The sequence below is a fragment of the Sceloporus occidentalis genome, unplaced genomic scaffold (assembly GCF_023333645.1).
Source record: "Sceloporus occidentalis isolate IW3139 unplaced genomic scaffold, rSceOcc1.0.p SCAF_3, whole genome shotgun sequence".
Classification (NCBI taxonomy): domain Eukaryota; kingdom Metazoa; phylum Chordata; class Lepidosauria; order Squamata; family Phrynosomatidae; genus Sceloporus; species Sceloporus occidentalis.
In genome coordinates this window covers 96930717-96957498 of record NW_028316983.1, presented here as the reverse complement: position 1 = coordinate 96957498, position 26782 = coordinate 96930717, and the positions used below count along the sequence as shown (strand labels likewise).

The 26782-nt window shown below is 39.5% G+C and overlaps 1 protein-coding gene across 1 annotated transcript in view; it reads right to left on the bottom strand.

Annotated features, from left to right (window-relative positions):
• Nucleotides 1–26782, bottom strand: part of ADGRL2 (adhesion G protein-coupled receptor L2) — a 709985-nt gene that overhangs the window by 270272 nt on the left and 412931 nt on the right. The window contains exon 4 of the mRNA XM_089515518.1: nucleotides 26541–26583. The gene's annotated coding sequence lies outside the window, so the exon portion shown is untranslated. The remainder of the gene's footprint in view (nucleotides 1–26540; nucleotides 26584–26782) is intronic.

Below are 26782 nucleotides of genomic sequence, written 5' to 3'. Positions count from 1 at the left end.
TCAGGGCAGTAGAAATGGAGAATCGTTCATTCCACTTGGCTTGGTACACCTGCAGTCTCAACCTGAGTTACCATTAACTACCAGTAAGAGGCCTAAATAATGTAAAGTTACCAGATCCCATTGGATGTTGGAAGCTAAGCAGGGACAGCCCTGGTTAGTACTTGGGTGGGAGGCTGTCAATGAACACCAGGTGTTGTAGCTCATATTTCAGAGCAAGGAACTGGCAAAATCACATTTGAGTATTCCTTGTCCAAGAAAACCCTATGAAATTCATGGGTTCACTAAGTGGATAGATGACTTAAAGGGACATACACAGAAGCATTATGTTTGTTCCATGCCAAATTTATACTGTATATTCATTTACATATATTCCTGAAAATTTTGTTTCTTACTGTGTTTTACAAAATTATGGTCACCAAGGTCTTGTTTCCTCTCTTCTCTCTTTCCTTCCAACCTCCTTCCCTGCCTGTCTGTCCTCCTTCCTTCCATCCATCCATCTTTCTTTCTTTCTTTCTTTCTTTCTTTCTTTCTTTTTTTGGAAAACAGATTGTCCTAGTATTACAAGTAAGCATGCTGGAGTAGTTTTCCTTATGGCAATGAATTATATGCATACATACTTTATATAACACATTATTTCATTGTGTGTATATATATATATATAGTTGTTAGGAAATGCTTAGCATTTTTTTCTAATCTGTTATTTACAATACTTTAAATAAAACATTTCATTTACCACAGACATCTGCAAGTACATTTATCAATGTTGTCTTCTTTCTCTTTAGCAATCTACAGATGAGGAACAGAGAGTGACAAAATTTGCATCACATGCTGCAGTTAACTGCTGCAATTTGCAGCCTGTTGGCATATTTTTTGGTGCAATGCAACTAACAACATTGCACAAGTTAAGGGAAAGTTTTTCTCTCTCTTTTCCAATGTTCTACTTGATGAAAGTCGTATTTAAATACCCTATAGTTAGATTATTAACTTTGGCAAAATAGAAACAGATGTGTGTCTTAGTATGCCATTAAATTTATGATTTACATACTACCCTTGAATGCATCAGGAGAGGCCAATGATTCTAATTTGCTCTAGATTTACAATAACCTGATCTGGCTTGTGTAAGTACGGCAACACTTTAAACAAAATTAGAAAGCCATTGCATTTTGTTTGATTAAAGAGGCAGTTTGCATTGGGCTAATGAGAAAAGTTAGAAAATGTTTCTTCCCTGATGGGTTTTTCTTTCATTTATAAACATGAATGCTATATTTTATACATTTTTGACACTATTTCCTCATTTTAAGAATAAAGTAAACTACTTGTATTGCACTGGAATCTATCTGATATGATGCCAAAAGCTAGTCTTAAAATGTACAGCAAATGCCATTAAAAGGAGAAAGAAAATAAAACCCAGTTCTCAAGGACACGTATATTAAAAGTATACACTCAAAATGCTCTTTTAAAAGCAATAATGCATTTTATAGCACAATCTTATGCATTTACAGGACAATGTTATATATAATTTGCTCAGAACTTAATCCCACTATATTCAGTTAGGGTGCTCCCCAATGGGGCTATACCTCTAGCCTGTAAAATGATTCCACTTGTTTGATCGAGGCCTAGGTGCAACTGTTAGTCCTAACTAGGATTGCCTCATTCAGTAACTGGAATTTCCTTTAAGGGCTGAACTAACTTTCAGTAATTGATTACTCTGTCTGAAGCTAGGGCAGCTGGCCCTCCGTATCCAGAGATTCTTTATCCACAGATTCAAGCTTCCACAGCTTGAAAATATATATTTTTAAAAGTATAAATTCCAAAAATAGGTACTTGATTTTGCCATTTTATAGAAGGGACACCAGTTTACTATGCCTTTGTATTTAATGGGACTTGCGGATTCACAGATTTTGGTGTCCACAGCAGATCCTGGAACTAAACTCCAGGCATAGTGGGCAAATGCCTGGGAATGAAGCACTTTAGTCCCCCATCGTAACCTGGAGACGTGCCCTCACTTCCATCCACTCTACATCTGAAATATTTGCCCCACCAGTATGATGTAGTGGTTTCAGTGTTGGACTCTGACTCTGGAGACCAGGCTTTGAACCCTCGCTTGGCTGTGGAAACCCACTTGTTAGGCAGATCATATTCTCTCAGTCTCAAAGGGAGACAAATACAAAACCTCTTCTGAACAAATCTTAACAAGAAAACTCTGGGATCGGGTCCCCTTAGGGTCACCATAAGTCGGAAATAACTTGAAGGCATACAACAACAAGCCTATAGTTACCTTGTTTGGAGATACTTTGGTTCCCCTCACCATCTTTAGGGCTATAGACACTTTACTCTGGCCAGCACAACCTTTCTTAAAGCCAGTGCATAACCGGATCAAAAAGCCCAATCATTTCTTGATTATATTACAGCAAAATGGTTGTTATATATTTAACTTTAGAATATGAAGCAGATATACTTCAACCAGATTTTGGCTCTAATCATGAGTTTGGCCTGCCATCAGAAGCATTATAGGAGTGAATAAGGCCTAGTAAGTGGATTTGACTTTTCAAACAATTAATATTTCAAAAATTTAATTATCAGTAGGCTCACAAAAAAATTACAGACTAAGTCTTTAAAATTTCAAAAGGCCTGTCAGACAGTAAGGTCTAACAAATATACCGCATGTGGTGGGGGAAATTATTGTTCTGTAACATGTTCTTTTGAATTCTGCTTAATCTCAGATGAAATGTTTATAAATTTTCATAATCCTCCCATTTTAATTCTATATAATTGAATATAATTAAAACTTGAGGATTTTACTTTTAATATATTTTTAGTCATATATGTGTATGTGTGTGCGCATGTGTGTCCAATACAACAACTTTGTTTGTTTCTTGGCTGAGTTATCAATTGGGGTGGAAAGACAGGGAAGAAGTTTATCCCTTGTTTGTATAGTGTGTACTGCCATTAAACATGGTGGGTCACGACATTTGTAAGTTGTGTAGGCCTGTATTATACAGAAATGCGGAGGGGAAAGAGAAAGAACTTTTGTGTGAAGCATTAAATTTTAGGTGCCAGATATTGCATACATTTGGCCTAATAGACCTGGAGTTTAGTGGACACTGGGGTTTGGTTTCAGGACACCCCTGTGGATACCAATATGTGTGGATGCTCAAGTTCCATTAAATACAATGGCCTAATAAAGTGGTGTTCTTTGTATAATACAGAAAAATCAATATTTGCTTTTTTGAATCATGCCATGGATGTTTGAATCCATGGATAAAGATTCCCATGGATATGGTGGACCAAGTGTATGCTTGATTACTGTCCAAAAGGTGTCTCCAATTCCAGAATTGTTAGTATTGTTTCAATTTTCATTTTTGAAAACTGGATCTCCAATACTTCAGTTACTCTTCTAAATCCTGATCACTTTCACTTATTATGCATTTATTTATAAATTTAGATTGTACCACTTTCTTATCATGGCAGTGAACAGGGTGCACACAGAGCTTACATTTTTTTTGGACTATTAGCTCCCCAATAGTCGGAATGATAGATGGTTGGGAAATTCTCGAAGCTCCCTCTCTATCTGTATTCCAAGCTCTGTGTCCTCCTAGGTAGACCTCTTTTCTGGAAATCACTAATCCTGGACTGGATTACCATCAATAATGTACAGTAACTGCACCATATATCCAACTATGACAAAAGATGAGATTCTCTGACAAGTTCAGTTCATATAAGGCTATTCTAGAAGGTACTACATAGAATTTTGATTTCTGTTTATTTATTTAAATGTGCTTGGCCTAAATGCTGTTAAAATAAAGCAGAGTACTGCCACTGAATCAACTGAATTTACCTGCGCATTCTCACCACTCAACAGTTGATTCAATGTATCTAGTCTAGCTGAAGGTAGCCAACAGGATTCCATCCACTTATTGGCTCCTTGTTCAACATAAGAGCCATCTCACTGTGGCTTACAACATTAATAAAGCATCAATAATATCAACTGAAACCAATTAACATCTTCAAAAATTTTAAAAAGCCAAAAAACTGCATCGAACAACACTGTTTACTTTCAAATACTACCTACAGAGCCAATAGGTTTGAGTGTTGGATTATGACTGTGGAGGTTTTTGATTCCCAGCTCAGCCATGAACCTGGGTGACCTTGGGCAAGTCAGACTCTCTAAGCCTTAGAAGATGGCAATGGAAAACCCCTTCTGAAGAAACATGTCAAGCAAATCCCATGATAGGTTCACCTTAAGAAGTTTATCGCACAGAGGCTCAGGGAACGGTCAGAGAACGGAAGGGAAGAGGCCAGGAACGAGTGTGGGATGCATTTTACTGCATGCAGAAGTCCCTCACTCATTGGTTTCCATTCCCCATCTGTTCCCCATTCATCCCAGAAGGGTCAGTTTTTGAGAACTGCTACTTGCATGCAGTAAAATGAGTCCCCCACTCATTCCGTTCCATTCCCGGCCCCTTTTGGACCATTCTCCGACTGTGCCAGGAGCCTGTGCGATAAACTTCTAAGTCTGAAACTCAGGCCTGTTACAGACTGCCAAAATAAAGCTGCTTCAGGTCTCTTTGGAGGTATGCTATTTAAATCATGCATGGGTCCTAAGAGTCCGGAGGTCACGCCAAAGCCACACTCCATTCCTAAGCATTGGAATGCAGCTTTGGTGCAGCTTCTGGATTCTTAGGATGCATGCATCATTTAAACAGCATACCTCCAAAGAGACCCGAAGCAGCTTTATTTTGGCAGTCTGTAACAGGCCAAAGGCACCTAACAACTGCATAGAAACAATGTTCTGCTCCTGTGCCTTTTTTACATGAACTAAAGTGAAGGAGGGCCTGCCCACCCGCCCTCCCAAAAAACATTGCAGCCTACATACACTCCTACTGCCACATGGAGTCAATATTAATATGAGGCCCTAAAGACTGTTTCCAATTCAGTGAAGGAGCAGAAGGAGAAAAGGGCAGAAGAAGAGTAAGAGTAAGAAAGGATAGTTTTAATTTTCACTTAGAACAAGCTACTTCAGATATAATGGCAGCAGAATCTGGGGCCATAAAAATAAGAAGGAAGGCCATGTCTTGTTCACCCTGAGCTAATTTTATAATGCTAGTGGTCTTTTTAAATCGGGTTTATTGTGTTAATTGTCATTCTTATGTCTTTTGATAGATACGATGGATTCAGTAGTTTATGATGACAGACCTTTAATGTGTGCCACCACAGAATATTACTGGGAAAGACAGGAAATGAATGCATTAAAAATAATTAATGCAAATCTGTATGTCCCAATTCAGAGTATCTACACATATTTACTCTTGAACAATTTATTATTCTAACAGATGTTAATGTTCATATATAGTGTTAAGGTAAGCTGGGACATTAAATTCCAAAAGTACAACCCACAATATACAGTCACCCTTTCACATTCGTGTGGGTTAGAAGTGGAGGACCCACATGAAAGTGGAAAAACTGTGAATATGTCAGCCCTCCACAAACATGAATGATAAACAGGCCTTTCCCACCAAGAGCACCACCCATAACTCTCTTTGCAACCTTGCAACACATAGAAGATTTTCACACCTGGCTCCATCGCTGCTAAAACATCCTCCAAACAACCCTAATAGGTGGGAAAGAGCCTGTGTCTGAAAGCCTGGAATGCTCCTGAATCGCCATGGAAATGTGCCTCCCTCCTTTGCGTGCCTGAATCGTTCCTGAGGAGAGGAATTCCTCTGAACGCCAACTTTGCATTCATAGGAAATCTGCTTCCCTTGCAGCGATTAAGAGGTGATATGATAGCCCTGTTTAAATATTTGAAAGGATGTCATATTGAGGAGGGAGCAAGCTTGTTTTCTGCTGCTCCAGAGAACAGGACCCGGAACAATGGATGCAAGCTGCAGGAAAAGAGATTCCACCTGAACATTAGGAGGAACTTCCTGACAGTAAGGGCTGTTCAGCAGTGGAATGCACTTCCTCGGAAGGTGATAGAGTCTCCTTCCTTGGAGGTCTTTAAACAGAGGCTGGATGGCCATCTGTCAGGGATGCTTTGATTTGGATTTCCTGCATGGCAGGGGGTTGGACTGGATGGCCCTAGTGGTCTCTTCCAACTCTACGATTCTATGATTCTATGATTCAAGGATGCTAGAGGGAGCCACATTTCCATGGCAATTCAGGAAGTGCTCCTGGTGTTCAGACACAGGGGCTTCTTTTCCCTTTTAGCTACATTTGGAGGACATTTTAGCAGCGATGCAGGCAAGTGTGAAAATCTTCATAGCCTCCCCCACATTTCTAAAGTGCTTCCACTTTCAATCTGATATTAACAGCCACCGCAGTGGAGGAGCCATCTTCTATCCTCCCCTTTCCTCCCGGCCAGACTAAAGCAACACCATACTTTTTCCTGCCAGGTTTTCCAAAGTCCATCCACTTTGAATCTGATGTTTGCAGCCACCGTCAGAAGGGATTAAGCTTCTCTCTCCCCACGCCTCCCCCTCTTTCCCAGCCAGACAAAAGCAACACAATACCTTTCCCTGCTTTGCCAAACTTTGCATCCACCTCATTTCCAAAGTCCTCACTGTGTATCTGATGTTTGCAGCCACTACCGCAAAGGGAAGGTATGGAGTTGCTTTTGTCTAGTGAGAGGGAGGAGGAAGAGGAGGAGGAGGGGAGAGAAGTTGGATCATCCCTGATGGTGGCTACAAACATCAGATTCAAAGGGAAGGACTTTGGAAATGAAAACTGGGCAAAGTGGGGAACATACGCTTTTGCTTTTGACTGGCTGAGAGGGGGTGGGGAGGAGAGGGTGAAGAGGTTGACCTTCCTAAGCAACAGCTACCAATTCATGAATAGTCAAAACTGTGAATCTGAAACCCACAAATGTGGAGAGCCAACTATATATTAAATTATACTGGACATATCTTCGGTCAATTGTATGTTTTGAGATCATATTGCAATTTGGCAATTTTCTAGTGCATCTGTGCTACTCTATAGTCCTAAATAGCTGTATCAGCTATACAACTTGATGCAAGTGTTTGCAGAAATAGTTTCAGGTCCCAATGCAATCTATATTCTTAAATCCCATTAAACCAAAGGGATTAAAGCAAGTGTCCTGGATTGTGATCTAACGACTTTACTGTTATTGCATGGTATAAATAATTTTCATCTCAGTTTCACCATCCATACAATGGGAATAGATCATCACAGATTTTCTTAAATTTCTTGCACAGAGAAATTAGTAGATGAACAGCAAGAGAAATAATCTTTTCCTTTTTTTTCCTGTTAATATTCATGCAAGTTTTAAAAGAGAAGAAAAATCTGTTGGCATCATATTATTGACTTCATTGTTAGCATGCTGAGTTGCATTTTATCTTAAAGAGGTTCATTATTAATGTGGATACAATTTACATAATTTATTTTCCAATAAGCCCCATGGCACAATCCTGCTCCTATTGAAGTTAACAGGAATTGTTCCACAAGCTTCAAAAGCGTCTGGGTTTGGCCTCATAAAACCTAGCTTTAACAAGGCAAGGGAAGCTTTTCATTAGATATTTGATGTTAACTGTCAATTATCTTCAAATAGCAGCAGAAAGCACATTTCTAATAAAAGAAGGGCATTGATATACTACATGATTATATAAAAATCTATTTTGAAATATTTTTATGTCAACGCTCAACAATTAAGAATATGTTGGAAGGATAAAAATGCACTTAACGTTTGCTCTTGGCTCTTTTTAATATGAAAAGACACAGTGTAAAATTATTAATTAAACCTTGATTTTAGAAAAAATATCATGTACATTTGATTATAGTTAAAATAAAATAGGAATGAAGCTGCCAACTTCAGATTCTTTCTCTTTGTTTTGCTTTCTTCTTCTTTTGCTGTAATGTAAACTAGCTAAATGACTAACCTATAGACAAGCCAGTTAAGTGAGCTAAATCAGCTTAACGGAACTAGCAAATCAGCTTAAATCTACATGTTTCCACTTAACTGAAATGTAAATCAAGGATGAAACTCAGTATCTGACTTCTATCTGAACAACATGTACTTAGATTACCCCTCCAACTCACCTTGTCCAACAGGTGCAGGACAAAACTAATCCAGTGGACTGAGATGCCTACTAAAACTCACAACCTTTTGCTTTCACTTATGAACTAAAATAAAACTATATCAGTTTAATCTGCTGGGTGAATCTGGCTTTAACTATAAAACACATGCATGATCTGGAACCTGCATATAATAGTGCTATTTCTCTCAATTCCACCATTCCTTGCCTTTTTGTTCATCTATTAAACATTTTGAATCACATCCTGCTGAGAATTCGTACAAGTTATACCCTACTTTCCTTTCTTTTTTTAATATAAAAAAGTTAACAATATAATAATGCTTATGCAATTGTAACATTCATAAAATCAATGCGCAGGGAGGGATATGGTGCTTTCCCCTACTGCAGCAAATAGCTTTAAAAAACAAAATGGAAATTGCAGTCATTCTCCCCAAAGGCATTCCAAAACACTACCTGAAAACTCATAGATGGGGCCAAGGGAGCTTTGGTGGTGTAGCAGTTAAATGCCTGTACTGCAGCCACTCACTCACAAACCACAAGGCGGTGAGTTCAGTACCAGAGATCACAAGTATGAATTTGTAAGAGCTAGATAGCGCAGTGGAGGACAGGGGGACTTGGAGATGCCTCAGCAGCAGGGTCACCATGGGTCAAGGTCAAATCAGTTAACAACAACAACAACAACAACAACAACAACAACAACAACAACAAACCCTCCAGAGGTCCCTGGACAGCATTATTGCTGGCTAAAAGATTCAGGGAGTTATAATGCAAAAAGTAACTTTTTCAAGTTCTGGTGACAGACCCCTCTAGCTCTGACCAGTGGTGGTCCTCCAAAGTTTCAGATAGAGGTGTTTCTTCCCTGCCCTCCCTAGATATTACAGGGATAATGAGACCTTCTAATCACAACCAATGCAACCTCCATGCAAGTCATTTTTATTTTCTTCTAAATCTGTTCTTTGTTTTTGGGGCTCGACAGATGGGCAGCTAAACTCTCCCTCATTTAGCCCCAGATGGTTGCTGCAGCAACGATCTGCTCTCTCTGGGAGCAAAAAGAAGCTGCTGTATGCAGATTTCTGGAAGGGGCACCATAGCGGCACTCATGCACCATGACACCCCTTCTGGCCAGTGCCGTTTGGGTGTTGCACCGCCCGTGCAATATAATTGCACACCCCATGTGGATGGGCACACGCCATAATGGCGCACGTGCAGTGGAACTAGGGCTTTGAGCATGTAAACACTCAGCCCTAGTTCAGCCCTAGCATGCAGTCAGGCTGGCTCAAAGTGCCAGTCTGTACTGACTCTTTGTGTGCTTTGAAGTTATTTCTGACATGCGGTTACTCTAAGGTGAATCTACCATGGAGCTTCCATGGCAAGATTTGTTCAGAGAGGATTTGCCATTCCCTTCAACTGAGCCTGAGGGGGACTTGTTCAAGGTCACCGGCAGTGAGTTTCCATGGCTGAGCAAGAATTTAAACCCTGTTCAGCCAGACTCCTAGTCCAACACTCAAACCACTCTACCACACTGGCTCTAATGTGCCCTACTTGTGATAATTCAACAAAAGAAACAATCTCACATCCATGGCGGTATATCTAGATTTTAAAAGAATGACTCTGGAGTAATTTAAATCTTCCAAACTTTATGTAATGCACCCAATCTCTTCTGGGCATCTTGAGAAAAAATAAAGTTCAGCTTCATGCTATGTATTTAGTGTAGTATTGTGTGCAGTGCACACAAAATGGGAGGAGAACCCTGGCATCCAACTTCTCTATAATGGGGGAAATGGGCACACTGTGTGACTGCAAAGATCATTGGTGTGTAAGTGCAAGCCTGCTGTCTTCTCAGTTGGCTCTATCCAGACTTCCTGTGGGAACTGCAAAAGTCTTAGGTGGAAGAGAAAGTAGATGATCCATTTTGGAGAAGAATCTCTTGCATATTAGTAAGTAACTGACCACTGCTTAATGCACTGCATTTGCTTGTAATGGATTGTATGTTTTAGTTCTCTATGCCAGCAGATAGGGAGGGCTGTGCATCACTAATCTGTTCCAGATGTTTGGGGAACCCTAGAGTAGTTGAAGAGGAGAGATTAGGGAGGTAGATTGGGGAGGAAAAGAAAGAGAGATCACACTACATAAACTGATTCTGCTCGAACAATTTAAAATGTTGCCTGGTGTAGATCAGCCCTGCAGCCTACCACAATGAGCAGCCTACAAGTCTCAACTAACCAAAGTTGAGCCATAGTTCTTTACATCTTACATCCCCACTTCTTTCCAGCATAATATAATGAAATATAACCCAAAATCCCCAAACACACCTCAGGAAGTAATCCAAAATTGTTACTGAACTTTCTACCTTCCATTTTTTTTCTTATATTGAAATGCTTTCTCGAAAAGTTTCTTCATTATTTAATTTCTCCTTTTCTTCCCCAGAGTGTGCAGCCAACACAATCAGTTAGACTTCTTTATTTAGTATGTTTCAGAGAGAAGAACACCTGCTGGCATCTTTAATAACAAGTTGTCCTTACTTGGGTTATATATGAAAACTATAGCACAGAGGGGAGTTGAGAATAACCTTTAAACATTAAAACTGTATTCCATTTTTAAAAAGGTCTAGCCTCTGTGGTGAAGATTGCTAGAATAAAATTGTGAAAGCTTTTCAGAAGGATCATTTCTGTTTGTCTTTTCAATTTTTGGATAGTTTTTTTTCTGAAAGGAAATGCTAATGCTATAGAAAATAATGTTTTGAAAGTAGCTTTTTAACTATTGTTAGCATTGTCTATGAGACAGGTTTTCGAAAATATTTACCTTGCCTTGTTCTAAGGCTTTTTCTTTCCACAGGCTGAATTGAGTTTGAATTGACTAAAGCATAGACTTTAACAGCTGGTAAATTCCATAGCTTTGGAGGCATTAATAAAGGTCCAAAGTCTGCACTTAGAACTGATAAAATCTGGTCTGGCTGAATTTAAATGTTTCTTTATTCGTTCGCCAGGCTCTTGCCTTAACTAAGGCCCAAGACAAATGTAAATATGTTGGAACCAGGAGTCTGCTGGCTCGGATCCTAAGCCACCTCTTTTGAAGGACAGACATATAAATGTGGAAATTGTTCTTAGCTTGGCAGAAAGCTTTCTTCCTTATTTCTGGATTGAAGCTGTCTGTTTAAAATGTTTGTTGTCTAGTTCTTATGAAAATCATGAAGACTCTGCTTTGTCCCATTCCAGCTAGTCATGCAATATGATATTTGACTATCCTTTGTGACAATTATGACTTTCAGAAGAAGCTGAATTTGGCCAAAAATGCTTTCCTCCCCATCTAACACAGAATATCATTAGTAAATTTATATTTACTGAAAATGAATGCTGTGTGGATTTGTGTTTCTCAATCACAAAGTAGCCATATGGATTCTGATAGCTGGTTCATTTACCCCAATATACTCTCTTTTGAGTAGCTGTATTCATCCTGTATCTCTTCTACAATGTTCCTCAACCCCGAAAACTGAAATATTATAAAGTAGAGGCCTGACACTGAATCTTTATGCATATATACACATTCAAAACATGTGCATGCTCATATTTTCTACATTCACTAATATTTTGTAATTTCTGGTAGCTGGATGAATGCTGCTCAATATCAAGCCTGCTTTGAAACAGTCTTTGTGTGCAGCTATACTATAGAAATAGTGTAGTTTGACACCACTTTAACTGCCATGACTCCATTCTACTGAGTCCTGGGATTTGTAGCTTCGTGATGCTCCCACAGAGAAGGCTAAGACCTTGTAAAACTTTCAATTCCCAGATCAAACTACAGCACTGAAATTATTTCTGCAATGTAGGTGAATCCTAAACCTATTATTCATGGATATTTTTTTTTAATGAAAGGGATATATTTTGTTCAGTTTTGACCAGAGTCATGCAGTATCTCAGAAACCATACAGAGAATAGCCCTATCCAGCCAGCACTAAAAGCTACCATCTGAGAAGAGATGGGGCCACACCTGCATTGCTTTACCTTTATATTCATGCTCATACAACTGCATGGCAGAGGCCTTAGCATGAATAACTGTACATACAGAGCCTTTTGTGTGAGCCAGAATTCCTCCCTTTTGGGCTTTCCCCATGTGTTGTATCTGCATATGCCTATGCATGAATGCATAAAGACTGTATGATAAATGTCTGGAGTTGGGAGCTAAACAACATACATGATCTTGGGGATGGGACTGCCAAGCAATCCTGTTAATGTATTGCTTTTTCTAATGTAAAATAATGCCTGAATGGGTCCAATTTTCACCACATTGATGTGTTGAAAACTCCAGCACTTTCAACTCATGCAGACAAAATTTTCCCATGGTCACTTAAAATGACAGTGTGTAACCAGAGCCATGACTGTTCTTTAGGATTACAGGACCAGAAACTAATGTGTCCTGTTAGTGCTTTTGGTCACCTGTTGTATTTCAGCCACCATCACACTCCAAACAATGAAGTGCCCTCAAACACAGACTAAATGGCAGACTCAGTGAGCTGTGTACTTTTATCTCTCTTCACTGTTGTGTAATGTTTACATTTTCGTTTAGGGCGCCGTCTGGCTACCAAGGCAATGGGTGCGGTGTAGAAACTTAAACAGAGAAGGTAATTCCTTCAGTGGTACTAGAGATGGTAAGGCAACTCTGTGTAAAGAAATAAGTAAAAGTTGGTCACATTCCTTGCCAAAAGGAAAAGAAGCATTTTTGGGACTTCCAATATACAGCTAAATCAAAATAATTACCCTTTTTATTATTATTTATGGGTGGGGAGAGAAGATGCTATCATAGGAGCTGCCCTACCCTTGAATCAGACTGCTGGTCCATTCAGTTCAAGGGTAAGCAGACTTCAGGATCATCAGATTTAGAAGTTTATCACATGCACTTTTTTGTCCATTCTGGGTATGGACTTGGGGACGTGTATGAGCAAGGGAAAATGGATTTTTATTGCATGCTAAACTGCAATCGCCATGCCATTGCCCGATCATCACCAGTCTCTAAGCTGGGTTCAGCCACCTGATTTTTCTCTGTTGGAAAGTTTCTGACAGAGGAAAATCAGGCAGCTGAGCCTAGTTCACGTGCGTCCCCAACCCATGCCCAGAATGGACTAAAAAGTGCATGTGATAAACTGGTTACTTTGTTGTTGTTTTTTGCTAGAATCCCAGAATACGTTATACTAAGTCCGATGCAATAGACTTATTTAGAATTAAAGAAGGGGGATACCTTTGGACATTCTAAGCCTTTTAAGTTGTCGTGACTAGAAACTGAACTGGTTACTCTAAATCTCTCTTCATTTACCAGTCTAATGTAGATGCAACAAGTTATTTTGCATATTGAAGAGTCAGAAACCCACCCTGATCCACTGCAAATTGGCTATTTTGGATGCCAGGTCAGGGGCATAGCAGACCCTGAGATTTAATTGCCAAAACATGAGATCTGGAGATAGACCCTGTTGATGTCACAGAAGCAGGCCAAAATGATAACCCTAAACATCAGACACTAAACATTAACCTCTGCTACTGAGAACATTTCAACCAAATTTCAAAACAAACCAAAACGCAACAAGAAATGCATTTCTGGTTGGAAATGAAATGTTCAAAATTCTACATTGAGCAGAATTGGTCAGCAATGTCTTTAGCGTTTTTCCAAGCACAGCTTTTAACAACATATGGGAATTGTATCCCACTCGAGAGATTTCCAAGATCTGTTTGAACAGAAGAACCCAAACTTTTTCCCAGTTCTAATTTTACCACTTTGCAAGGACTGATTTTAACACATGGCAGTTAAAAGAAAGTTCTTGTATGCATCTACAACGGAAATTTGAAAATTTCCAAACTTTGTTTTTAATGGAATGCTCTCATTAGGGCATTCCTTCTTGGCCACTTTTCCCCCCACTCAGATTGCGGGATCGTTCTTCACTCTCTAAATAATTATAATAATAAACATATTAATGCCTTGAAGAATCATCAGAAATTTGTGGGAGGAGGAAATGATGATGATGGTGATTAATAAGAGACCAAAAAGGCTATCCTATTTAAACATTTAAGTAAGAAACAAGGGCTATTTGATTTAATTGGCCTAACCAGATTAAAATATTAGTCATTTTAATTTTCAACTTTCTATAGGGTGAGGAAGACAGACAGCAAGGGAAGGAGGAGGAAGAAAAGTATAGCTGGGAGAAATGGGGATACTAAATACTCCAAAGCAGTGGTTCTTAAACTGTGGGGCAGGACCCTCGAGGGGCAGGGGCATGAAAGTTGCATGAGACTTGGAGGTCCTGAGCACTTCCCAGGCTTTTTTTCTGTTCTGGAGTGAAGAGAGTGGCAATTTCTGCCTGAGGGAGGCAGAGGAGGAGGAGGAAGGATATACAGTATGGCCAGTTGGACCTCCAGAGAGTCTACAGCAATTGCTCCAAAGCAGCGGGTAGCACATAGTACATGTATGTATTTTTTCACAGTAGCGTTCATGCCTGAGAGCCATCTGGTCAACCTGGAGCCCATGGGAGAGATATTTGACAGCATCTGTAAGTAGATTCTGACCTTCTGGCTTTTGGGATTCAAACATTGATCTTTCCTTCTCCACCAGCAGATGCCTGGGATGCAGTAAAGCATGCATTTTGGTAGGCTTGCCAGGTAAAGTAAGGCACATGGTTTCTGTCTCTTTAACAAGTGTGTAGAAAAGGACATTTCTGCTGATGTTACTTGTTACCTGGTTACATGACAAGCAATACCTGTTGACACTTCCTCTTCTATACAGTAAAACCATTAAAGGTACCGTCCCTTATTTCACCTGGTAACTCTATCTGCCCCTGAATTACTACTTTTCTCACCTTTCAAGTTAAACTTCTAAGAAAAAAACACACCAGAATATTTAATATCATATTAAAATAAAATATTTTCTTCACTAATTTACAAGCATGGACACATCAGCATTCATACAGCATAGTCTTTGTGTGATGTGGATGTGGATTTTATTTTCTTCTTCTTCCATTATTATTATTATTATTATTATTATTATTATTATTATTATTTTCAGCATTCCAGCTTCTGAACCAAGCATAGCATATACGCACCTTCCAAAAGTGAAAGGCAAAAAAACTTGCACAGGCAGCAAGTAAAGGGGACACATGATCTAAGATGTCCCTACACTAATGCACAGAGCATGGGGAATAAGCAAGATGAACTTCAACTCCTAGCACAACAAAGCAAATGTGATATAATAGGCCTCACTGAAACCTGTAAATGTAGAAATAGAGGGGTATAATCTTTTCAAGAGAAACAGGCCAAACAGAAAAGGAGGAGGAATAGCCTTATATGTCAGGGACACTGTACACCAGTGAAGAGATCTAGGACATCAATCCTGGCAGCCAAGTGGAGAGCATCTGGATAAAAATGAAAGGGAAGGGAAACAACAGGGATGTTATTGTGGGAGTCTACTATAGACTCCCAACTCAGATGGAGGAATTGGATGATGCCTTTCTAGAACAGATGACCACACATTCAGAAAAGAGAGATGTAGTAGTGATGGGTGACTTCAACTATCCTGATATTTGCTGGAAGTCAAACTCAGCCAAATCCTCAAGGTCTAGCAGATTCCTCACTTGCCTTGGAGACAATTTCATTGTCCAAAAGGTGGAAGAGGCAACAAGGGGGTCAGCTATTTTGGATCTGATCCTAATCAACAGGGATGACCTAGTTAATGGAGTGCAAGTGGTGGGATCCTTAGCTGGGAGTGAGCATGTTCTACAATGGAAAGGAGAAGCCAGGATTGTGAGATACACATTCTAGACTTTAGGAAAGCTGATTTTAGTAACCTTAGAGAAATACTGGGGGTGATCCCATAGTCAGGAATACTAAAAGAGAAGGGAGTTCACGATGGATGGGAGTTTCTCAAGGAAGAGATGCTGAAGGCACAATTTCAAACAGTTCCAATGAGGAAGAAAAATGGGAGATGTCTCAAGAAAACAGGATGGATGAATAAGGAACTTTCAACTGAGCTAAGTTTTAAACAGAACATGTATAAGAAATGGAAAAATGGGGAAATCATGAAAAAGGAATTCAAAGAAATAGCAGGCATGTGTAGGGGTAAAGTAAGAAAAGCTAAAGCGCAGAATGAACTTAGGCTTGCTAGAGAGGTTAAAAAGAATAAAAAAGGCTTTTTTGGATATGTCCGCAGCAAAAGGAAGAAGAAGGAAACGATAGGGCCACTGCGTGGAGAAGATGGCAAAATGCTAACAGAGGACAGAGAAAAGGCAGAATTACTCAACACCTTCTTTGCCTCAGTCTTCTCAGAAAAGGCAAAGGGTGCTCAACCTGAGGATAATGGAGCAGAGGACAGAATAGGGGAATTTCAGCACAGAATAAGTAAAGAGATAGTAGAGGAACACCTTGTTAATCTAAATGAATTTAAGTCTCCGGGACCAGATGAACTCCATCCAAGGGTATTAAAAGAACTGGCAAAAGTAATATCGGAGCCATTGGCAATCATATTTGAAAACTCCTGGAGAACAGGAGAGATCCCAGCAGACTGGAGGAGGGCAAACGTTGTCCCCATCTTCAAAAAGGGGAAAAAAGAGGATCCCAACAATTATTGTCCAGTTAGTCTGACATCAATACCAGGAAAGATTCTAGAGCAGATCATTAAAAAGAGAGTATGTGAACATCTAGAAAGCAATGCCATAATCACCAAAAGTCAACACGGGTTTCAGAGAAACAAGTCATGCCAGACAAACCTGATCTCTTCTTTTGATAAAATTACCAGCTTGGAAGATGAAGAGAATGCTGTGGATATAGTATATCTTGATTTCAGTAAGGCTTTTGACAGGATTCCCCATGACATTCTTGCAAACAAACTAGTGAAATGTGGGCTAGACAAGGCAACTGTTACATGGATTAGTAATTGGTTGACTGGCCGAACCCAAAGGGTGCTCAACAATGGCTCCTTTTCATCCTGGAGAGAAGTTACCAGTGGGGTCCCACAGGACTCTGTCCTGGGCCCAGTGCTGTTCAACATCTTTATCAATGACTTGGAGGACAGAATTGGGGGTATACTTATCAAATTTGCAGATGACACCAAATTAGGAAGTGTAGCTAATACCCATGAGGACAGGATCAAACTTCAGAATGACCTTAATAGATTAGAAAGCTGGGCCAAAGCTAACAAAATGAAATTCAACACAGAGAAATGTAAGGTACTGCACTTAGGGCAGAAAAATGAAATGCACAGATATAGGATGGGGGACACCTGGCTTAAGGAGACTACATGTGAAAGGGATCTGGGAGTCCAGTACATCACAAACTGAACATGAATCAACAGTGCTATGCGGTAGCTAACAAGACCAATGTGAATTTAGGCTGCATAAATAAAAGTATAGTGTCTAGATCAAGGGAAGTAATAGTGCCACTCTATTCTGCTCTGGTCAGGCCCCAACTGAAATACTATGTCCAATTCTGGGCACCACAATTCAAAAAGGACATTGAGAAACTGGAGTGTGTCCAAAGGAGGGTGACTAAAATGGTGAAGGGTCTGGAAACCATGCCCTATGAGGAACGACTTAGGGAGCTGGGGATGTTTAGCCTGGAGAAGAGAAGGTTTATGGGGTGATATGATAGCCCTGTTTAAATACTTGAAGGGATGTCATGTTGAGGAGGGAGCGAGCTTGTTTTCTGCTGCTCCAGAGACTAGAATGCAGAGCAATGGATGCAAGCTGCAGGAAAAGAGATTCGACCTCAACATTAGGAGGAACTTCCTGACAGTAAGGGCTGTTCAACAGTGGAACACACTCCTTCCTCGGAGTGTAGTGGAGTCTCCTTCCCTGGAGGTCTTTAAACAGAGGCTGGATGGCCATCTGTCAGGGATGCTTTGGTTTAGATTTCCTACATGGCAGGGGGTTGGACTGGATGGCCCTTGTGGTCTCTTCCAACTCTATGATTTTATGATTCTACATCCTAATCCTAATTTCCTAAAAGACTAGGAAACGGTTTGTTCCTTTCATGGAGTCTTTGGTCAGGCCTCTGTAAAGAGGTCAGCCCACACACACAGAGTAATAACTACAATGCATTGTGGAGAAATATGTAAGGAAAAGGAGTCTGCATGTCTTTTATGAGTGAGGCCTTGGACTGCTTGAATCTCCCACAAATAGTAGTTAGAGCCAAGGGACCATAGCCTACTTTTGACCAAATGGATGTAGGTAGAACCAGTCTGAAAACTTTATAGATTCTAGGTTTCTTCCCTATTCAGCTAGTATGGTAGTGTTAGTAGTCCTGTATTTGTCCTTGCATTTATTTTAATTTTTTTGTCCTGGGCATTTAATAAATTAGAGGAACAAAACCAGCAAGAACACCTTTTCCTATAACAATGTGGCTACTGTGAAGAACTTATTCACCCACTGAAAGTCTATCAGTCATGTTACTCTTAAATACATCAGAGCCTTGCCAGGAATATGGTAGAATATGCTATTTTCCAACTTTTGTATATTACATATTTAAAATGGTGGGAGGAAAACAAGCTGCTCCAGAGATTAGGACCCAGAACAATGGATACAAACTACAGGAAAAGAAATTCCACCTCAACATTAGGAAGAATTTGATGGTAAGAGCTGGTCAACAGTTGAATACGCTGTCTCAGAGTGTGGTGGAGTCTCCTTCTTTGGAGATTTTAAAACAGAGGGTGGATGGCCATCTGTCGGGAATGATTTAGTTGTGCATGGTGTGTGTGTGTGTGTGTGGGTGGGTGTTGCACTAGATGACCATGGTGGTCTCTTCCAACTATGATTCTATGAAACAGGAACTGAATTTATTATTTAAATTTCTTTACCATCACACTCACTATAATCTCTAAAGCTATAGTGCTTTTCTTTCCTCCCAGTAATTATATTATGTGACACAAAAGTTATATTTTGCATGCCATCTTATGCTCTCTCCCCCCCCCTTTTTTCCTGTCCCACTTTCCTGCACTATTGAAGTCCTCCATATGATTATTTTTCTTGCATAGGCGTGAAGAGATGTTTGCTTTCAATCTGGCTCAGCTTTAGAAACAAATGCTAAAAGGTGACGATCTGTTCGATCATTACTGACAAACCTGTATTTTACTGCAGAGAAAACAAATGATTTGACCTTGCAAGCCATATAATACATTTTAAAAACAAATCTGCAGTGCCTTCCTTTCTTTTACATAGTCATGATTTGCATAGCTGAACTCTGAATGCACAGCCATAAATAGTGGTAGAACTTGAGTTGGCATATAGCCCAGCAGCTATTGGGGCAGCCTCTTCTCAAGTAAGCTGTTTGGCCAAATAAGCTGATATCTGACAAAGAAGCTACAAAGCTAAAGACAAGAACTTGCCTTGCTGCTTATCAGGATAATCTAGGCTGATAAGCACCACACTGAGCAAACTCTGCCTTGTAAAATGAGAGAAACACAGAGTAGTTCATCTATTTGTTTTTACTAATTAAGATGACTATTATTCCTGTGAAATGAACAAAAAAAAAATCCATTGATACCAAAGCCATCCATGATACATGGGAAGAAAAAAGAGCATTTTAATTGAAAGACTTTCCTAACAAGTCAAATCAGTGTTCTAACAGAAGGAGCTTCCAAGAAAGGGTGCCTATCAACAACCAAAAAGCTGCAATCCTGGAGCTCTGCTGCCACGACTTAAGTCTTAAAAATCAAAAGAAACAAGGAAAAGAAATAAAAAAACAAATAAATGTAATCAAGGTACTTTGGAATAGTGAGGGGGAAGGGCACAGGGGTGGATGAGAGGACACTGACACCACATGAGTGCCAATTGTGCAACTGCCCTGGGAGTAACATTACGTACCTGGGGACTTGCATGACTGCCAGCTCATTCATCAGTTTTCCCCACCAATAGAAAGGGGTGGAGTCTGGAAGAGGGCAGCTATGGGTCAGAGGCATCATTGCGCAATGAGTATCTCCAGCCATTTCTTTCCCACTTTAATAACAGTTTAAAAGCTGTGTGTAGTAATGTCCAAAGACAAAGTCAGAGAGAGACAAAGGCCTCAAACAGATGGCCCCAAAGGGCTGCCATTGGATTGCATTGGGGGTGGAGTGTGCACATGATGCACACCTTGAACACATTTGGAAGCCACCCCAGCCATGGCTCTTTTCAAAAGAAGTGGCCCAAAACTGGCCCAAAAGGGAACAGAAAAATCTGCTCCTTTTTGGTGTGCCAATTGGGGATTCTAGTGGCATCCCAAAATCAGGGCCAGGCGTATGCGGCTGCTGCAGCCCTAACATAAATGGGTATCCCAGGATAGATCCAAAGACAGGGAAGAAATAGAAAGCAATTTTAATACATGGAAGGGTTGGAAGTGTCACCTTGTTCCCCATAAACTTCCACAAATGAGGCAGGCTGATCATACCATAAAAGCCTCAGTCAGAAAACAGCCATTATCTGTAGACAATGACAGACATTCAAAACATAATTATTCTTTATATAGCATCATTGAGTTATGTGCCATTTGTTTCAATAACAGAAACCAAAGTGAACTGACAGAGAAAAGAATCTGCCCTGAGGATCTTACATATCTTAGCTATGGGCTGTATGAACTGTAAGAAGCAGACTGAAACACAGTTCAGTTTCTTAACCTTAAATGTTGATATTTAATGAAATTCTTCCAGTATATCTATATTTAACATTAACAGGTATCAGATCATTTATTAGCATACAGAGTGCAGGAGAGCTGTTTTGATTAAAACCTAGAATGCAGTATGACTATTCATAGTAATGTGCATTTAATCTTTATTCATTAAGCACAGCTAGAGGTGGAAATGAGAAAGAACGTGTGTTTTGTTAAGGTGCAGATTAATTATATTCAACAATTTATTTTCTTTGGCTATCTGACATTTATCACCCTACCCATGGTTTAAACGCTCCCTCTTCCACCACCACCCACCCACCACACCTTTAACTACACTGATGAAAATGATATGAGTAAGTTCAGTTGGAGTTTTATTATGTGAAAAACATCTAGCACATAGTTATGTTTCAGTTAATGACAATGAAAGCATGTTCGGAACTGACAAACTCAGCAATTGACCATCAGATAATCTTCACCTGAGCAATCTTCATTGTGTGAATGAGCATGTGAGTATGTATGACTTCTGGCAGGCCTTTCCAGACTAGGTTAGATCCATTAGACTTGCCTTCCCCTCTATTGATACCAATATCAAAATTGATTGATACCATCGTCCCCGTCCCCGCCTCCTCTAGAGGAAAACTCATTTCTAGCACTAATCTGCCCGAAATTTTAGTGTATTCATATTGGACAGTTTTAATTTTTTTGATGTTTAATCTTTTTAGGGGTTGATCACTGTTTTTAAGACTAGGGGTAGGGGTCGGGTTTGGGTTTTTTTAAATTGTAATTTTTAATTGTTTGATGTTTTATTGACACTGTTGGATCCGCTTTGATTCCTTTGTGAAAAAGCGGAATACAAATAAATATCATCATCATCATCATCATCATCATCATCATCATCATCATGTGGATGTTACTCAGGGTCACCCAGTGAGTTTCCATGGCCATGTGGGGAATTGAACCCTGGTCTCCAAAGTCATAGTCCAACACTCAAACCACTACACCATGCTAGCTCTCAAGGGCTGGTGTAGGGGTGGGCTAATGGATCTAACCTAGTCTGGAAAGGCCTGCCAGAAGAGAGCTGTCTTAATAGCCTTTTTAAAGGCTTCCAAGGTGGTAATATGGCAGATCTCATCCAGCAGGTCGTTCCAGAGCCTGCGGGCGGCTGATGAAAAGGTCCTCTGGGTCACCGCAGGGAGTCTGGTCCTCTTAGGTTGTAGCAGATTCTTCCCAGAGGACCAAAGTAATAGATATATGCTATTAGTATCAGGAGAAGGGAAACTTCCTCTGAACAAATCCTGCCAGAAAAACCTCATGATAGGTTCACTTTAGGGTCACCAAAGTCAGAAACTACTTGAAGGCACACAACAACAACAACAACAACAACAAATACCAACCCTTGCCCCATGCACTAACAGTCCTTCCACTCTCAGATCGGTGCCACAAACAAATAATTTTGACCTTCTTGGCCACCAGGAAAAAACTTGATGTGTCCAGGAGAGCTGTAATTAAGTTCTCCTCTGTTTGTGCATGTTTGTAAATGTGCACCCTCAAATTAGTGTAACATGGTTGGCAAGTGTGGCATTGGACTAGAACCAGCTTACTCCAGATCAAATCTCCTAGTCACTCTCTCTTGGTTTAACCAGCACACAGGATTTCTGTAAAAATAAAATGGAGTTGCATGCTGCCTTAAGTAGGGGTGGAAAGAATAGTCATAATTATCCATTGGTTTTCCTGGCATTTGATAAATCCCATTGAGAAGAAAAACATCAGCGTCTGCTGGTGTAATTTACTCCCCATATTTGAACACGCCAAAGCATTTTAGGAAACAATTATGCACAGAAAGAGACATAGTTTTTCCATGCAGGCAACTCACAGTTATCCGGCACAGAAAAAAAAAAAAGGTTTTTGTGGGTTTTTCAGGCTATGTGGCCATGTTCTAGAAGAGTTTATTCCTGATGTTTCACCAGCATCTTTGGCTGGCATCTTCAGAAAAGAAGATGCCAGCCACAGATGCTGGCAAAATTTCAGGAATAAACTCTTCTAACATGGCCGCATAGTCCGAAAACCTACAAAAAACAATCGATGCTGGCCACGAAAGCCTTCGACTTCACACACACATACAAATAGCTTGCAAGGTACCAAATTTTCTGCACACAAAATAGTTTTGTGCAGAAAAATACACACTTATTTCTCTGAAGAATAATTCCCTGTAACATTTTAGGCTGTGCAAATATTGGAAGGATACTCACAGTTGAATTTACATTTACATTTCTAGTCTCAGGTTTATTGGAAGGAGCTTGGGATATAAGTGTAGTAATTTAAAAAGATGTTTTGTTTGTAATATAAACCTGAATCAAATTGCTAGTCCAAACTAAAGTTGAATCAATGAGATAATATGTGTTGTCTTATCACTCAGTGAGTAAGTGATTCTGCTCTCGTTGGGACTAGCAATTGGATTTAGCCAGGGAGTTCCTCCATGCATTTTACCTTTTAGAAATAGAGATGCAATTCTTCAGTAAGTTTTTTCTTCAACAAAGCAACAAATTAAGTTGCAAGTGGTTGTTTTGTGCAGAAATGTTATTTTCTGTGTAGAAGAAGCTATTTCTGTACATAAGGATTTTGCACAAAATTAGACCATAATTACAGTGCTTTTTGTGCAGCATGCCGTTCCTGCGCAGAAAAAGCTGTTTTATGCATAAAACAACCTTCTTCAGATTTTGCACAGAATAACTCCTGAAATGCAATGATTCTTGTTAGTCTAGAGAGAATATCGCACAGGCCCCTGGAACGGGCCTTGTGCATTACAAAAGGGTCCGGGATGGGTCTGGAACTAGTGGGGGACGCACTCCATTCCGTCCCTCATCCATCCCACAGGAGGCGATTTTTGAGAACTGTTCAACAAGCGTTCTCAAAAATTGCCTCCTGTGGGACGGATGGGGGACAGAATGGAAGGGAACAGAACGGGGACTGTTGTGTGTGGTAAAATGTGTCCCCTATTCATTCCGCACTCATTCCCGGCCCCTTTCGCTCCATCCCCAATCTGTCCCGATGCAATAAATTTCTAGGATTGTTCTTGTCAGAGTCTCTACATGTAAAAAATACGTTTTTCCCCACAATTTTTAAGGGAATATTTTCATATATTATTTCCATCCCTATTTAAAATGCAAGCTGACTTTTTCTTTTATGTTATAGTTGCACAGTTCTTACTAGTACCTAAATATTTAGCAAATAATAAATGATAATGGGACTGAAGAAATAGCAGAGGTCAAAGCCATGATCATACTGGATGTTTGTTCCAGGATTTGTAAAACACAATAGCAGAAATTACAAGCTCAGCCCTGCTTCCTTCCCCTGCCCTGGAATGAGCTTCTTCATGTGGACACACCTTCCTTTGTTTAACCAATACTGCTTACAGAGCCAGTTTTTCTGTTTCCTTGACTTAACTTGGAATGCATGAAATGTCACACTAGCAAGGGATGGGAGGAGGACACTCTTATGGGCCTAAATCATCTAGGGCATAAACCAGCCACAATCTTATAGCTCAGTCAACTGCATAATAGGAGGTACCAAATTAGGATGCTAAAATAAGGTTTTCCAGTTGTAGCAGCAAGTTCAAAAAGAAAATGATCTGGGTAAGCTAGCAAGAAGAGGGATTTTGTTTTCATGAAGATGTTCTGATACAGGAAGGGCTTAATTGAAAGGTAACCGGGTGTGGGAGCCTTGTCCACTGGGAGATTAGTTGTTGTGATTGTTTAGTGGTGTGGGAAAGTCAACCACCATATGCTCACACCCACTCTTATTACTGATATCCCATATCTTAAGATCTGGAGTAGTGTCTTGGGAACATATGCCTCATATTTATTCTTGCTTCCATGGAGAGAAGAGGCAGATCACAGATAAATGCCCAGTGGGGCTGAGGAGCTCACTAGTCTGAGAACGCTAAGCTTAAGATATTGGCTTCCAGGTCCTATGCTTAGGAAGTAGCTGTCAGGCCCTACACATAGCAACTCACTTAATCATCATGCTTTTTTTTAAAAAAAGTGCACTGCCTTCTGGCACTTCCATTTTTGAAATGACATCCTCACTGGCAATATAGTCTTATTGACATGATTTTCAAGGCTGGGGAGTAGTGGTGATTTTGGGGTTACTCCTTGTCCTACTCCAGAGTAAGATTTTTTTTCTTCATGTTACTCTTGCACCTACTCCTGTAAAAACCTCTTACTCCTTTACTCCTACTCCCCAATGTGTGTGTAAGGGTCTCTCTTTGCCTCCCAGTCCCTTCCCCAGTGCAATTTAATAAAATTGCTTTTTGGTGTTTGCATGTACAATATAATAACAGGAATAAGGAGTAACAAATGTATTTTGTTACTCCCAGCTCTACCTAGACATGAAAGGTTTCAACATTCTGTATGTAAAACATGTGCTCTACCACTGAGCTATGGTCTCCCTTCTTTATGGATGATGGAATATCATGTACAGATTATGGCAACTGGTGGTCTTTTACCCATGTACTAAGTCTCACAGTATTGCATAAATAAATAAATAAGATTGCTTCTGTTTGCACATGAAAACCTCTTGGACCAGAATATGCCACATTGTCTCCAGCAGATCAACAAGAATACCTAACTCTTGTTTTCATAAAGCTCTGTATGTGCATGTGTACATGTGTGCACACGCGTAATTCCAAAGAATATGTATCCACTCTTGGAAATAGAAGGTCAGATTTTAAAGTTTAATTTGAGTCCTTTACTTCTGTTATCATTTTTTTTTTTAAAAAAAATCTGAGAACGTCTTTGCTTTTGTATTAAAGACAGCAGATTTACTTTTAAAAAAAAGAAGCTTCACACTGTTCTTAAACCTTCATTGTTTTTGTCCTTTCCAATAAAGTTCTTGAATAATTGCCATTTTTAAAAAGCAGACTCTGAGTTCCTTCTGGGATTAGATAGGAGAGGTTTCAATTGTAACACTTGAGAAAAAGCTACATATGTGATGGGAAAAACCTTCCCTCCCTCAGCAATATTCCCTCCACCCACATTGTTAAAATAGTTTAATTGTATGATGCTTTTATGTTTATTTCAAACAAAATCGTTAAAGAAAGAGAAGTCGAAACAGGGATTGTAGGAGGCAAGGGGAACTGACTGCTCCAAGAACTGTCAAGCACATCTCCCCTTTACTTTACTTTTCTATAAAGTCTCATTTTAGAATGACCTTTTACATGTACAATATTTTATTTGATTGCAAAGATGTTATGATCAAAGGGTAAAATAAATATTGCCTTTTCCCAGTGTTAAAAAAAGAATGAAAACTATCTGGGTGTTGTTGTTTGTAACAACATGGGAGCATGCCCCTCTTGGTGGAGAAGTTGTGTCTATATTCAGAAAATATACCTTTTTAAATTCACATATGCAGCAAAACCCTGGTGGGATATAAATAAGGATCAATTTTATACACTTCAATACTGTAAAACATTATATAGGCCTAACCCTGTCTCAGTCTAAGGGAGAGATACAATTCCTCTCTCTACTGATAGAACGCAAACCATATTTATGTGTGTCAGTATGTATATATTACAATAAATTATGCAGCAAACCACATTGGTGAACACGCCAGGTTTCCAAAGCACTTCCAACAGAGAGGGTAAATCTTTTATGGTTTTTTTTTAAGAAACAACAACAAAAGATACTAGTCAAAAATTCAGTGGGAATTTTAAATACGGCTTTATAGAGTTTAAACATTCAGATGCTTATAGCTATGTGAATAATATCCTTATCAAGTTGAATATTTATTTTAAGTGAATTTTCATTATTTTAAAATGACAATTTGCTTTTTCTTCATTTTATATACTGGTGTCAGATATAGAAAATATTTTTCTGCTTACCATTCCTGGGAAAGATGAAATTTATCATTCTGCCAAAAATACCCTGAAAGCAAAGAAATGTTATTAGTTATTATGCCCTGATCCATGGGGATTCTTACTTCCAAACACAGTCAGCAGCCACACAAAAATGAGTCAAATCAATAACTAAAAATACAAAATAGAAATGTTTGTGTATATCAGAAAAGTCATATCACTCAAACCAGCACTGGCCAGATTCTAAGGGGAACGAATAGCCAGTGAGA